Here is a 12100-nt window from a genome sequence, read left to right on the forward strand (position 1 = left end):
AGCAATGCCAGCGTGTCAGGAAGCCTTAAAAGGCAGCCCAACAACCAACACCACTGATACACCACAATATAGCCTCCCCTTACACTGCACACACAGTGACTTGTGTGTTGTGCAGGCCAAATCGCTAGCAGCAGAAGCAGTTTTTTTGTCTTCTTCCCTGCCTAACGCTCTCCCTACAGAATCAGCAGCAACCTCTCCCTATACTAAGATCGGCAGAAGTAAGATGGTGGTCGGCGTGCACGCCCTTTTATACCCCCTGTGACGCCCACCAAAGCAAGCCAATCACTTGCATGCCATTCTGAAAGATGGTGGTGACCCGTGCCTAGGTCATCACGTTGCTCACAGTGTCCGTGGATCCTGATTGGCTGAAAAAGAGCGCAAAACAAACTTTTGAAACGCGACTTTGGCGCGTAAGTCGCTGACCTCGTGGCCGACCTCATCCTAGGGTCGGGTTTCGTTTCATGAAACCCGACTTTTGAATTTTTTCGACCCGTTTCGCTCAACTCTAGTTATCACGTTCGCCTAACACGCGAAAGGTCCCCAGATCGAAACTGGGCAGAAACACGCTGTTACCCTTTGGTATCCAAGCTTTTGACTTTCAGTTCTTGATCTCGATTGCTTGTTGTCACCACAGTAAGCGCTTGCATCCGGTTTCTGTAGTGTAGAGGTTATCACGTTCGCCTCACACGCGAAAGGTCCCCAGTTCGAAACTGGGCAGAAACACAGCTTTTTCTCTTGGAAAACGATCTTTTTGACTTTCAGTGCTTGTTCTTTATTGCTTGCCATGACCACAGCATTTTTTTTTGTTTGAATCAGTTGGTTTCTGTAGTGTAGCGGTTATCACGTTCGCTTTACACGCGAAAGGTCCTCAGTTCGAAACTGGGCAGAAACACAGCGTTCCTCTCGCAAACTAGCGCTTTTGACAATGAGTGCTTGATCTTTAATGCTTGCCATGACCACAGTAAACGCTCTTGTCTGGTTACTGTAGTGTAGTGATTGTCCTGTTTGCCATCCTCCTGAAAGTTCCCTGTTTTGATCCCGGGCAGAAACATGTGGCTTTTCTTTATTTTGATCACAAACGTATATTGTTGGCTTAATTAGCCTTAGTTAGCATATTCTATTGCTGGTTTAATGAGCATTACTTTTACCAATGTGATTATTTCTACCCGTTTTTGCTTTTGGCAAGCATGTGTGTTTTTGACAGTGTCTAAGGCTGGTTTCACATTTGCGTTTTTTAGAGCTGGAAAAAAATGCTAACCTGCGCATGCGTTTTTTCCCCTATATTTAACATGGGTGCGCATACCTGCGAGCTGCCATGCGCATGTATGCGATTTTCATGCGCTGCGTTTTTTTGGTGTATGCGTTGGTATTTTCCAGACGCAGCATGTTGCATTTTTTGGCCCTGCAAAAAAGCGCATGCGCACATATGCGCACGTTTTGCGCTAAAAATGGCCATTATAGCCTATGGGTGCGCATATGTGCGCATTGGCATGCTTATGTATGCGTTTTTTTGCACAAGCGTTTTTTTTTTTTAACCATGGAATTTACGGGTTTGGGTTAGAGTTAGGGTTAGTTAAAGGGGTTTAGGGTTAGGGTTAGGGTCAGGGTCAGGGTTAGGGTTGGGGTTAGGGTCAGGGTTAGGGTTAAGTATGGTTTGGTTAAGGGTTGGGGTCAGGGTTAGGGTTAGGGTTAGGGTTAGGGTCAGGGTTAGGGTTAAGTATGGTTTGGTTAAGGGTTAGGGTCAGGGTTAGGGTTAGGGTCAGGGTTATGGTTAAGTATGGTTTGGTTAAGGGTTAGTGTCAGGGTTAGGGTCAGGGTTAGGGTTAGGGTTAGGGTTCGTTAGGGTTAGGGTTAGTTAGGGTTAGGGTTAGGGTTAGGGTTAGGGTCAGGGTTAGGGTTAGGGTTAGTTAGGGTTAGGGTTAGGGTTAGGTTTAGGGTCAGGGTTAGGGTTAGGGTTAGGGTTAGGGTTAGTTAGGGTTAGGGTTAGGGTTAGGGTCAGGGTTAGGGTTAGGGTTAGTTAGGGTTTAGGGTTTGGGTTAGGGTTAAGTATGGTTTGGTTAAGGGTTAGGGTCAGGGTTAGGGTTAGGGTTAGGGTTAGTTAGGGTTAGGGTTAGGGTTAGGGTCAGGGTCAGGGTTAGGGTTAGTAAAGTCTTGGTTTGGGTTAGTGTGAGGGGCCACCTAATGTTGGAAAAAAACGCAAATGCGGTAAAAACGCACTAAAAACGCTTACAAACGCATAAAAACGCTGCGTTTTTTTCATGCATGCTCATAAAAATGCTTGAAAAAAATGCAGCAGTTGTATGCTTTTGTATGCGTTTTTTTAATGCGTTTTTTTGCGGGAAAAACGCGCTGCAAAAAAAAGCAAGTGAGAAACTAGATTAAGTGTTCCTAATTCAAGTAACACCTGATAGGATCAAGGTGCGAAAGCAGGCATCTAGGTGCTTTTTCTTTTTGGCTTTTGGACAAAGGCATGAGAATGTTTTGTGGAGCATGGTTTTGTTTCCCTGTTTGTTCTTTTTCTCCAATAGCCTGACAAATGAAAGGTTCCTGTGTTGCAAAATGCACTTTGTCCTGTCTTCAGACATAGAGGAAGACCTCTTGACTTTGGCTGGCTGTTTTTTTCTTTTTCAAGTTCATTTCAGCATGTTAAAACATCTTTAGCTTTGCATGGAGTTTCTGAAGTGTAGTGGTTGTCACGTTCACCTCACATGCGAACGGTCCCCAGTTAGAAACTGGATAGAAGCATGACATTAGGCGTTGATATTAAAGCTTTTGATGTTGAGTCTTTGTTCTCGATGGCTCGTCATGACTACAGTAACCTTCCGCAGCCGGTTTCTGTAGTGTAGTGGTTATCACGTTCGCCTAACACGCGAAAGATCCCCAGTTCGAAACTGGGCAGAAACACGCTGTTACCCTTTGGTATCCAAGCTTTTGACTTTCAGTTCTTGATCTCGATTGCTTGTTGTCACCACAGTAAGCGCTTGCATCCAGTTTCTGTAGTGTAGAGGTTATCACGTTCGCCTCACACGTGAAAGGTCCCCAGTTTGAAACTGGGCAGAAACACAGCTTTTTCTCTTGGAAAATGTTTTTTTTGACTTTCAGTGCTTGTTCTTTATTGCTTTTCATGACCACAGCATTTTTTTTTTTGTTTGAATTGGTTGGTTTCTGTAGTGTAGCGTTTATCACGTTCGCTTTACACGCGAAAGGTCCTCAGTTCGAAACTGGGCAGAAACACAGCGTTCCTCTTGCAAACTAGCGCTTTTGACAATGAGTGCTTGATCTTTAATGCTTGCCATGACCACAGTAAACTCTCTTGTCTTGTTACTGTAGTGTAGTGATTGTCCTACAGGGGAAGAGTCTTGAGGAGATCATTTGCATATTCCCAGTGCCTTCTGGGATAAGTGAAGAGTCTCCGCGAGCTCAACGATCACTGGGTTTTGGCCGTTGCAGCTGAAAAGAGGAAATCGGAAAAAACGAATTTTGGCTCATCTTTCATCGTTTTTAAGAAATCTCAAGATGGAAGAGGCCAGGAGCCATTTGGTGAGCTGCATTTCTTGCTACATGTTCACAGACTTACCAGTGGAAAAGCCAAACTTCACATGCCACAAATGCAAGCTTGTGTCCCTGTTGGAGGAAAAGTTGCAAAATCTCGAAGAGAGTTTGGCTACGTTGAAGATCATTAAGGAAGGTGAAGAGTTCTTGGACAGAGCAGAATTATCTCTTCATGTTACAGAAAGAGAAGAAATTCGAAGTGCACCTGAAGAAACAGAGGAATGGAGACATGTGACCCAGAGAAGCAGGAGGATCAGGAGGCAGTCAGCACCCATACTGCTCAGAAACCAGTACCAGGCTTTCACGCAGGAAAATGATGAAGAAATACATCAGGATAAGACTTTGCCAACAAACAGCAACCTTGTACGCCTTCAGAGTCCTCCTGGATGGAGAAAGAAAAATGTTGTGAAGAAGAAACAGAGAGTGGTGGTCATGGGGGATTCCCTGTTGAGAGGAACAGAGGCCGCTATCTGCAGACCGGATATAACTTCAAGAGAAATGTGCTGTCTTCCAGGTGCAAAAATTAAAGATGTGTCTGACAGGATATCAGGACTCTTCAGACCTACAGATGACTACCCATTCCTGCTACTACATGTGGGGACAAATGACACCGCAAGAAATGACCTGGAAACCATCTGCAGAGACTTTGAAGACTTAGGCAAGAAAGTGAAAGAACTGGGAGCGCAGGTGTTCTTCTTTTCCATCCTCCTAGTGGATGGCCATGGAACAAGGAGGTGGAATAAGATTCTGCAGGTGAACAACTGGCTACGTCGATGGTGCCGTCAGCAACGATTTGGATTTCTGGATCACGGAGTGAACTACTTATACGATGGACTACTTGCTAGAGATGGGGTGCACCTTACGAAGACTGGAAAGCATGTATTTGGAAGTCGCCTTGCTACACTTGTAAGGAGAGCTTTAAACTAGAATAACATGGGAAGGGAAGCAAAAGACCAGAAAAAGCCATACACCGGACAAATGCTATTGAGAACTCTGCTAATAGAAGTGGAAAGGAAGAACAAAGACGAAAGAATCTAATTAATAAAAATATTGGAGAAAGAGAAACCAATCACAAACTAAAATGTTTCTATACTAATGCACAAAGCATGGGCAACAAACAAGGAGAATTGGAACTACTAACACAGGAAAAGAAATATGATGTCATTGGAATCACTGAAACTTGGTGGGACGATACACATGATTGGAATACAAGACTAGAAGGATACAACTTATTTGCAAGAAACAGACTTGATAAACGAGGAGGGGGTGTTGCATTGTATGTTAGAAACGCATATATCTGCACAGAGATTGAAGCTTCAGAGACTGGGAGTTCTGTGGAAACTGTTTGGGTAAGAATACAAGGACAGAACAATGGAAAGGACACCATTGTAGGCATTTACTACAGGCCGCCTGTGCAAGCTGAAGATATGGATGAACTCTTTATGCATCAAATGGCCAAGTTCTCCAAAAAATATGACATAGTTGTCATGGGAGATTTCAACTATCCAGACATTTGTTGGGAATCTCTCTCAGGCAAAACTAACAGGTCAAGGAAATTCCTATCCTCTCTTGCTGACAACTTTATCTTCCAAAAGGTAGGGGAGAAAACAAGGGGAACTGCTACCTTGGATCTAATCCTTATAAACAGGGAGGAAATGGTTGAGGAGGTAAAAGTGGCTGGAACCCTAGGAGGTAGCGACCATGCTATTTTAGAATTTTGGATAACTAGAGGCGGAAGACCTGTGAAGACTCAGACGTCAAGGTTAGATTTCAGAAAGGCAGATTTTAAGGGATTCAGAAAGAGAATTGGAGGGATCCAATGGCTGGATATCCTTAAAGACAAAAATGTCCAGGAAGGATGGGAAATCTTGAAAAATGAAATTCTCAAAGCACAGTTGTTAACAATTCCGAAAAGAGGGAAGAATAGGAAGCATTTAAGGAAACCAGGATGGGTGAACACAGAACTTAAGCACATGCTAAAAAGGAAGAAAAAAATGTTTATAAAATGGAAAGAGGGAGGCATATCTAAAGAAGAATATAATGCTGTCTGCAGAATCTGCAGGGCACAAATCAGATTAGCTAAAGCTGAAAATGAATTGAGGCTTGCAAGAGATGTCAAAAGCAATAATAAAGGATTTTGGGGATATGTCAAAAGTAAAAGAAAAGTCAAAGATGCTATAGGATTTTTACAGGATGAAAATGATGAAATGGTAAGACAGGATGTTGAGAAGGCTGAACTTTTAAATTCCTATTTTGCATTTGTTTTCTCTCAGAAAGGAAATGTAACACCAACTGTTATTCACTGTCCTATTAAGGGAATAGAAGAATCCAGGATATCTATAAACAGAAAGATAGTGAGGAAACACTTAGCTAACCTAAATGAATTCAAGTCTCCAGGTCCAGATGAATTACACCCCAGAGTACTGAAGGAGATAGCAGAAGAAATTTCTGAACCACTCTCCATAATCTTTGAAAATTCTTGGAGAACAGGAGAAGTGCCAGAAGACTGGAGAAGAGCAAATGTTGTTCCTATCTTCAAAAAGGGGAAGAAGGTGGACCCAGGCAACTATAGGCCGGTGAGTCTGACTTCTATACCAGGAAAGATCTTTGAACAAATTATTAAACAACATGTAAGTCAATACCTGGATAAGAATGAAGTGATCAAACAGAGTCAGCATGGGTTTGTAACTAATAAGTCATGTCAGACTAACTTAATTTCCTTCTATGACGGTATCACTGATTGGTTGGATCAAGGAAATGCTGTAGATATAGTATATCTTGACTTCAGCAAAGCATTTGACAAAGTCTCTCATACAATCCTTATTGAAAAAATGACTAAGTATGGAATGGACAAGGCAACTGTTAGGTGGATTCATAGCTGGCTTAGTGATCGGACCCAAAGAGTGGTCGTAAATGGCTGCACATCCAGTTGGAAGAATGTCTCAAGTGGGGTACCACAGGGCTCTGTCCTGGGCCCTGTATTGTTCAACATCTTTATCAACGATTTAGATGAAGGAATTGAGGGTAAACTGATTAAATTTGCTGATGACACAAAGCTAGGAGGGATAGCTAATACTAGAGAAGAGAGAGAGAGGATTCAAAAAGATTTAAATAAACTGGAGAAGTGGGCAGTAACTAACAGAATGGTTTTTAACAGGGAGAAATGCAAAGTACTACATCTGGGCAATAAAAATGAAAAAAACATATATAGAATGGGAGGAATAGGGCTAAGTGACAGCACATGTGAAAAAGACTTGGGTATACTAATAGATCACAGACTGAATATGAGTCAACAGTGTGATGCAGCAGTAAAAAAGGCAAATGCAGTTCTAGGATGTATTAACAGAAGCATACAGTCTAGATCACGTGAAGTCATTATTTCCCTCTACTCCTCTTTGGTCAGACCTCATCTGGAATATTGTGTCCAGTTTTGGGCACCACATTTTAAAAAAGACATCAACAAACTGGAGCAAGTTCAGAAAAGAGCGACCAGAATGGTGACCGGTCTGCAAACCCTGTCTTATGAGGAAAGGTTGCAGGATTTGGGAATGTTTAGTTTGCAAAAGAGAAGACTGAGAGGAGACTTAATTGCTGTCTACAAATATCTAAAGGGCTGTCACATTGTAGAAGGATCAACTTTATTCTCATTTGCACAAGGAAAGACTAGAAGCAATGGGATGAAACTGAATGGGAGGAGACACAGATTAGATATTAGAAAAAACTTTTTGACAGTTAGAGTGATCAATGAGTGGAACAGGCTGCCACGAGAAGTGGTGAGTTCTCCTTCAATGGAAGTCTTCAAACAGAGGCTGGACAGACATCTGACTGGGATGATTTAGCGAATCCTGCTTTGAGCAGGGGGTTGGACCAGATGGCCCAGGAGGTCCCTTCCAACTCTAAGATTCTATGATTCCTGTTTGTCATCCTCCTGAAAGTTCCCTGTTTTGATCCCGGGCAGAAACATGTGGCTTTTCTTTATTTTGATCACAAACGTATATTGTTGGCTTAATTAGCCTTAGATAGCATATTCTATTGCTGGTTTAATGAGCATTACTTTTACCAATGTGATTATTTCTACCCGTTTTTGATTTTGGCAAGCATGTGTGTTTTTGACAGTGTCTAAGTGTTCCTAATTCAAGTAACACCTGATAGGATCAAGGTGCGAAAGCAGGCATCTAGGTGCTTTTTCTTTTTGGCTTTTGGACAAAGGCATGAGAATGTTTTGTGGAGCATGGTTTTGTTTCCCTGTTTGTTCTTTTTCTCCAATAGCCTGACAAATGAAAGGTTCCTGTGTTGCAAAATGCACTTTGTCCTGTCTTCAGACATAGAGGAAGACCTCTTGACTTTGGCTGGCTGTTTTTTTCTTTTTCAAGTTCATTTCAGCATGTTTAAACATCTTTAGCTTTGCATGGAGTTTCTGAAGTGTAGTGGTTGTCACGTTCACCTCACGCGCTAACGGTCCCCAGTTCGAAACTGGATAGAAGCATGACATTAGGCGTTGATATTAAAGCTTTTGACGTTGAGTCTTTGTTCTCGATGGCTCGTCATGACCACAGTAACCTTCTGCAGCCGGTTTCTGTAGTGTAGTGGTTATCACGTTCGCCTAACATGCGAAAGGTCCCCAGTTCGAAACTGGGCAGAACCACGCTGTTACCCTTTGATGTCCAAGCTTTTGACTTTCAGTTCTTGATCTCGATTGCTTGTTGTCACCACAGTAAGCGCTTGCATCCGGTTTCTGTAGTGTAGCGGTTATCACGTTCGCCTCACACGCGAAAGGTCCCCAGTTCGAAACTGGGCAGAAACACATCTTTTTCTCTAGGAAAACGATCTTTTTGACTTTCAGTGCTTGTTCTTTATTGCTTGCCATGACCACAGCATTTTTTGTTTGTTTGAATCGGTTGGTTTCTGTAGTGTAGTGGTTATCACGTTCGCTTTACACGTGAAAGGTCCTCAGTTCGAAACTGGGCAGAAACACAGCGTTCCTCTTGCAAACTAGCGCTTTTGACAATGAGTGCTTGATCTTTAATGCTTGCCATGATCACAGTAAACGCTCTTGTCTGGTTACTGTAGTGTAGTGATTGTCCTGTTTGCCATCCTCCTGAAAGTTCCATGTTTTGATCCCGGGCAGAAACATGTGGCTTTTCTTTATTTTGATCACAAATGTATATTGTTGGCTTAATTAGCATTCGTTAGCATATTCTATTGCTGGTTTAATGAGCATTACTTTTACCAATGTGATTATTTCTACCCGTTTTTGCTTTTGGCAAGCATGTGTGTTTTTGACAGTGTCTAAGTGTTCCTAATTCAAGTAACACCTGATAGGATCAAGGTGCGAAAGCAGGCATCTGGGTGCTTTTTCTTTTTGGCTTTTGGACAAAGGCATGAGAATGTTTTGTGGAGCATGGTTTTGTTTCCCTGTTTGTTCTTTTTCTCCAATAGCCTGACAAATGACAGGTTCCTGTGTTGCAAAATGCACTTTGTCCTGTCTTCAGACATAGAGGAAGACCTCTTGACTTTGGCTGGCTGTTTTTTTCTTTTTCAAGTTCACTTCAGCATGTTTAAACATCTTTAACTTTGCATGGAGTTTCTGAAGTGTAGTAGTTGTCACGTTTACCTCACACGCGAACGGTTCCCAGTTTGAAACTGGATAGAAGCATGACATTAGGCGTTGATATTAAAACTTTTGACGTTGAGTCTTTGTTCTCGATGGCTCGTCATGACCACAGTAACCTTCTGCAGCTGGTTTCTGTAGTGTAGTGGTTATCACGTTCGCCTAACACGCGAAAGGTCCCTAGTTCGAAACTGGGCAGAAACACGCTGTTACCCTTTGGTATCCAAGCTTTTGACTTTCAGTTCTTGATCTCGATTGCTTGTTGTCACCACAGTAAGCGCTTGCTTCCGGTTTCTGTAGTGTAGCGGTTATCACGTTCGCCTCACACGTGAAAGCTCACCAGTTCGAAACTGGGCAGAAACACAGCTTTTTCTCTTGGAAAACGATCTTTTTGACTTTCAGTGCTTGTTCTTTATTGCTTGCAATGACCACAGCATTTTTTGGTTGTTTGAATCGGTTGGTTTCTGTAGTGTAGCGGTTATCACGTTCGCTTTACACGCGAAAGGTCCTCAGTTCGAAACTGTGCAGAAACACAGCGTTTCTCTTGCAAACTAGCGCTTTTGACAATGAGTGCTTGATCTTTAATGCTTGCCATGACCACAGTAAACGCTCTTGTCTTGTTACTGTAGTCTAGTGATTGTCCTGTTTGCCATCCTCCTGAAAGTTCCCTGTTTTGATCCCGGGCAGAAACATGTGGCTTTTCTTTAATTTGATCACAAATGTATATTGTTGGCTTAATTAGCATTAGTTAGCATATTCTATTGCTGGTTTAATGAGCATTACTTTTACCAATGTGATTATTTCTACCCGTTTTTGCTTTTGGCAAGCATGTGTGTTTTTGACAGTGTCTAAGTGTTCCTAATTCAAGTAACACCTGATAGGATCAAGGTGCGAAAGCAGGCATCTAGGTGCTTTTTCTTTTTGGCTTTTGGACAAAGGCATGAGAATGTTTTGTGGAGCATGGTTTTGTTTCCCTGTTTGTTCTTTTTCTCCAATAGCCTGACAAATGACAGGTTCCTGTGTTGCAAAATGCACTTTGTCCTGTCTTCAGACATAGAGGAAGACCTCTTGACTTTGGCAGGATGTTTTTTTCTTTCTCAAGTTCATTTCAGCATGTTTAAACATCTTTAGCTTTGCATGGAGTTTCAGAAGTGTAGTGGTTGTCACTTTCACCTCACACGCGAACGGTCCCCAGTTCGAAACTGGATAGAAGCATGACATTAGGCGTTGATATTAAAGCTTTTGACGTTGAGTTTTTGTTCTCGATGGCTCGTCATGACCACAGTAACCTTCCGCAGCCGGTTTCTGTAGTGTAGTGGTTAACACGTTCGCCTAACACGCGAAAAGTCCCCAGTTCGAAACTGGGCAGAAACACGCTATTACCCTTTAGTATCCAAGCTTTTGACTTTCAGTTCTTGATCTCGATTGCTTGTTTTCACCACAGTAAGCACTTGCATCCGTTTTCTGTAGTGTAGCGGTTATCACGTTCGCCTCACACGTGACAGGTCACCAGTTCGAAACTGGGCAGTAACACTGCTTTTTCTCTTGGAAAACGATCTTTTTGACTTTCAGTGCTTGTTCTTTATTGCTTGCCATGACCACAGCATTTTTTTTTTTTTTTTTTTTTTTTTTTTTAATTGGTTGGTTTCTGTAGTGTAGCGGTTATCACGTTCGCTTTACACGCGAAAGGTCCCCAGTTTGAAACTGGGCATAAACACGATGTTACCCTTTGGTATTCAATCTTTTGACTTTCAGTTCTTGATCTCGATTGCTTGTTGTCACCACAGTAAGCGCTTGCTTCCGGTTTCTGTAGTGTAGCGGTTATCACGTTTGCCTCACACGTGACTTGTCCCCAGTTCGAAACTGGGCAGAAACACAGCTTTTTCTCTTGGAAAACGATCTTTTTGACTTTCAGTGCTTGTTCTTTATTGCTTGCCATGACCACAGCATTTTTTGTTTGTTTGAATCGGTTGGTTTCTGTAGTGTAGCGGTTATCACGTTTGCTTTACACGCGAAAGGTCCTCAGTTCGAAACTGGATAGAAGCATGACATTAGGCGTTAATATAAAAGCTTTTGACGTTGAGTCTTTGTTCTCGATGGCTCGTCATGACCACAGTAACCTTCCGCAGCCGGTTTCTGTAGTGTAGTGGTTATCACGTTCGCCTACCATGCGAAAGGTCCCCAGTTCGAAACTGGGCATAAACACGCTGTTACCCTTTGGTATCCAAGCTTTTGACTTTCGGTTCTTGATCTCGATTGCTTGTTGTCACCACAGTAAGCACTTGCATCCGGTTTCTGTAGTGTAGCGGGTATCACGTTCGCCTCACATGCGAAAGGTCCCCATTTCGAAACTGGGCAGAAACACAGCTTTTTCTCTTGGAAAACGATCTTTTTGACTTTCAGTGCTTGTTCTTTATTGCTTGCCATGACCACAGCATTTTTTGATTTTTTGAATCGGTTGGTTTCTGTAGTGTAGCGTTTATCATGTTCGCTTTACACGTGAAAGGTCCTCAGTTTGAAACTGGGCAGAAACACAGCATTCCTCTTGCAAACTAGTGCTTTTGACAATGAGTGCTTGATCTTTAATGCTTGCCATGCCCACAGTAAACGCTCTTGTCTGGTTACTGTAGTGTAGTGATTGTCCTGTTTGCCATCCTCCTGAAAGTTCCCTGTTTTGATCCCGGGCAGAAACATGTGGCTTTTCTTTATTTTGATCACAAACGTATATTGTTGGCTTAATTAGCCTTAGTTAGCATATCCTATTGCTGGTTTAATGAGCATTACTTTTACCAATGTGATTATTTCTACCCGTTTTTGCTTTTGGCAAGCATGTGTGTTTTTGACAGTGTCTAAGTGTTCCTAATTCAAGTAACACCTGATAGGATCAAGGTGCGAAAGCAGGCATCTAGGTGCTTTTTCTTTTTGGCTTTTGGACAA

At 42.4% G+C, this 12100-nt stretch overlaps 11 non-coding genes across 11 annotated transcripts; all 11 read left to right on the top strand.

The window, feature by feature from the left end:
• The first annotated feature begins 650 nt into the window (after positions 1–650).
• On the top strand, positions 651–723 carry TRNAV-CAC (transfer RNA valine (anticodon CAC)). Its single transcript has one exon. It is a non-coding gene; the product is annotated as a tRNA-Val (tRNA).
• Positions 724–819: 96 nt separating this feature from the next.
• On the top strand, positions 820–892 carry TRNAV-UAC (transfer RNA valine (anticodon UAC)). The gene has a single exon. It is a non-coding gene; the product is annotated as a tRNA-Val (tRNA).
• Positions 893–2831: 1939 nt separating this feature from the next.
• On the top strand, positions 2832–2904 carry TRNAV-AAC (transfer RNA valine (anticodon AAC)). The gene has a single exon. It is a non-coding gene; the product is annotated as a tRNA-Val (tRNA).
• Positions 2905–3161: 257 nt separating this feature from the next.
• TRNAV-UAC (transfer RNA valine (anticodon UAC)) lies at positions 3162–3234 on the top strand. Its single transcript has one exon. It is a non-coding gene; the product is annotated as a tRNA-Val (tRNA).
• A 4889-nt stretch (positions 3235–8123) lies between these two features.
• On the top strand, positions 8124–8197 carry TRNAV-AAC (transfer RNA valine (anticodon AAC)). Its single transcript has one exon. It is a non-coding gene; the product is annotated as a tRNA-Val (tRNA).
• An 86-nt stretch (positions 8198–8283) lies between these two features.
• On the top strand, positions 8284–8356 carry TRNAV-CAC (transfer RNA valine (anticodon CAC)). Its single transcript has one exon. It is a non-coding gene; the product is annotated as a tRNA-Val (tRNA).
• A 97-nt stretch (positions 8357–8453) lies between these two features.
• On the top strand, positions 8454–8526 carry TRNAV-UAC (transfer RNA valine (anticodon UAC)). The gene has a single exon. It is a non-coding gene; the product is annotated as a tRNA-Val (tRNA).
• A 768-nt stretch (positions 8527–9294) lies between these two features.
• On the top strand, positions 9295–9367 carry TRNAV-AAC (transfer RNA valine (anticodon AAC)). Its single transcript has one exon. It is a non-coding gene; the product is annotated as a tRNA-Val (tRNA).
• Positions 9368–9623: 256 nt separating this feature from the next.
• Positions 9624–9696, top strand: TRNAV-UAC (transfer RNA valine (anticodon UAC)). Its single transcript has one exon. It is a non-coding gene; the product is annotated as a tRNA-Val (tRNA).
• Positions 9697–10464: 768 nt separating this feature from the next.
• Positions 10465–10537, top strand: TRNAV-AAC (transfer RNA valine (anticodon AAC)). Its single transcript has one exon. It is a non-coding gene; the product is annotated as a tRNA-Val (tRNA).
• A 758-nt stretch (positions 10538–11295) lies between these two features.
• On the top strand, positions 11296–11368 carry TRNAG-ACC (transfer RNA glycine (anticodon ACC)). Its single transcript has one exon. It is a non-coding gene; the product is annotated as a tRNA-Gly (tRNA).
• The last annotated feature ends 732 nt before the right edge of the window (positions 11369–12100 follow it).

This window comes from Dendrobates tinctorius, unplaced genomic scaffold, assembly GCF_039654945.1.
Source record: "Dendrobates tinctorius isolate UK_male_01 unplaced genomic scaffold, ASM3965494v1 ptg000432c, whole genome shotgun sequence".
Taxonomy (NCBI): Eukaryota; Metazoa; Chordata; class Amphibia; order Anura; family Dendrobatidae; genus Dendrobates; species Dendrobates tinctorius.